A 2,580-nucleotide genomic window follows, 5' to 3' on the forward strand; every position below is an offset into this window, starting at 1 on the left:
CCTTTCCCTGTAAAATAATGACTCTCAATAGGAAAAGACTTCCTAACCCTAAGAATAACACAACTAAGTCAAAATTCAATAAATGGTGATGCATACTAATAGCTTTCATTTCTTTATTAATTTACGTACAACGAAAGGCATCCATTTAAATGGCATTTTGATTTGTATCTGCACAATCTCAGCCACAATTAATATGTAAATGACGGGGTGCTCCCTCCAGCAGCATATATACTAAAATGGTAGAGATACAGGGAAGATTAGCAAGACTACCGTGCGAGAATGACACATATTCGTGATGTGTTCCATGTTTTTAGTAACTCAGAAAGTCCGATACTGCATGTTCTCATTAAACAATAGGTACACATGGACAGACAGAGTGAAAAATAGGCATTGGAGACTCCAAAAGGTGGGAAGTTGGGAGGGGTGTGAGGGATGAGAAATAACCTACTGGGTACATTTTACACCGTTCAGGTGATGGTTACCCTAAAAGCACAGGCTACACCGCTACGCAATCTATCCATGTGACTAACATGCATTTGTAACCCCTAAATCCATAAAAATAAAATAAAAATAAAGGTGTAGATGATGGTGCATTTCCACCGTTGCAAGTTCCTTTGACCCTGTCTCTAATGATGCCCATCCCCAGCCCTGGGCAGCCCTTGCTCACTTTCTGTTTCTTTAGATTCGATGTGCCTTTTCTAGAGTTTCACACACATGAGCTGGAATGCGTAGGATGGACTCTTTTGTGTCGGGATTCTTTCTAATGCATCTGAGTTTCATCCCAATTCCTGTGTGTGGTGTACTGTTCCTTTTATTAACGATTAGTAACCTATTCGGTGAGTTTGCCATCATTTGTTTGTCTAGGATAGAATGCTTTGGCAAACCTTTGGATGGTTGAATTTTTAAAAAAATTTCTCAAGTCTTTTGACTATGAGCTCTTTCCCCTACCAGGCAAACTCTCTGATGGTCAATTATCAGAAAGGAGCAGGTAACTGACAGTGGAGTCCGCTTCTTCCGGGTAACCCAGCTTGGTTGCTTAGCAACAAACAGAAGTGTATTAGTTTAGTGGATTCTGAACAAAAAGGTAATCATCTTTTATCCCCAGATAGATAGGAGACGATGTTATTCCAAGTGAAGTGGAGGAAAAATAAAAACCATAAAAATGGAAAGAAAACACATCGTGTAAATAACCACGATGAAATCTTCCATAGTCACACCAAGTGTGTTGTGAAGACCAAGAGATCCTCATTTAGATGAGATACCACGGTGTTAGGCGCTGCTGTGCAAAATAGTTTAAAATTTGCAAATAACTGATACCAGACATTAATAACTCATGACAGAGATAAAGAGAAACAGGTTAACCTTTATTAGCATGAATTCTGCAGAGGATCCATCTGAGATGAGGAAGAAACCTCATCCCCTCTCCATGCCCCTTCAGAATGGAAGGCAAGAACTTCAGTAGATGTTATGCTTCCTTTCGCCAAATTGAGTAATTGTTTTCCATAGTAAATGTGATTGACTTATGTTCGTTCACTGGATTCCTTAATCTCAAAAAGAATGGCATCCATTTTGCAGACAATGATGCTGACAGAAGTTTTTTTTTTTAAAAAAAATAACTTCCTTGAGAGTTTTGCCAACTTGCTACGGCCACTTCCTTCTTATTATCAACACCTCCTTCCCAGCACCCAACAATACCTTCTAGCAGAAATAGCCCTGCTAAGAATGCTGATTTAATGAATAGACTATCCTTCAGCCATTGAATGCAAAGTGTTTAATAATCATTCAGAGATCGGGTTCACTTAGGTTTACAGGGTTGAAAGGGAGACAAAAACCCTTCACTACCACTTCTCAGCTAGTCTGGGAGCCACATCCTTTTCTCCACTTCCCTCCTGATGACAGGTTTCTGGGTTTAAATCATGCCCCCAGGGAATGGATGTGAAGCTGTGGTCCTGCAGTTTGCTGTCAGTGCCTGGGTATCCGGTAAAAGAGAGCTTTGCAGTTTCATTTATTGGAGGGGCAAAGTTGACTGCCAAATAATTGGGCTGAGACTCCCCCGACTCCTCCTTACTTTTCTTGGGACTGTAAGGATCACTTCTCCCCATAAACATATTAAGTTGCAGCCTTCCAGAGGAAAGAGACAGAGGAACACATCTTTCAGAGCTGCTGTTGGCTGTTGCTGTTGTTGTTTTATTTTCAGACTAATTAAAAATGTTCTGGTCTTTTCTGGTTTTGAATTGTAAAAGACGCGCACTTGTCCCCTGCATTGTGTGTGTGAGACAGCACACTGAGACAGAGAAACAGGAAGGCAGAGCCTGCAAAAGAGCTTGCAAAACCAAAACACATCCTGGGGCCCCACACAATTAATGAAAATCTTGCTGCTACGCGGTGCTGGCAAATGCAGCTGCCACTGTAGAGCCGAGGTATAAAAACTTTGAGCTGCTAAGTGCTTGCAGCGTTGTGCTCTCTGCTTGCGACATTTTGTGGCCGTGATTTCTGCTCAGGGGAGATTTATCAGTTCAAAGAATAGACTCGATGCAAAAGTACGGCTTTGCACACAAACAGACTGTCGTTCACAACCAC

At 41.4% G+C, this 2,580-nt stretch overlaps 1 non-coding gene across 1 annotated transcript; it reads left to right on the forward strand.

Annotated features, from left to right (window-relative positions):
* The first annotated feature begins 207 nt into the window (after window positions 1-207).
* On the forward strand, window positions 208-312 carry LOC115900549. The gene has a single exon (XR_004060230.1). It is a non-coding gene; the product is annotated as a U6 spliceosomal RNA (small nuclear RNA).
* The last annotated feature ends 2,268 nt before the right edge of the window (window positions 313-2,580 follow it).

Source organism: Rhinopithecus roxellana, chromosome 11 (assembly GCF_007565055.1).
Source record: "Rhinopithecus roxellana isolate Shanxi Qingling chromosome 11, ASM756505v1, whole genome shotgun sequence".
Lineage (NCBI taxonomy): Eukaryota > Metazoa > Chordata > Mammalia > Primates > Cercopithecidae > Rhinopithecus > Rhinopithecus roxellana.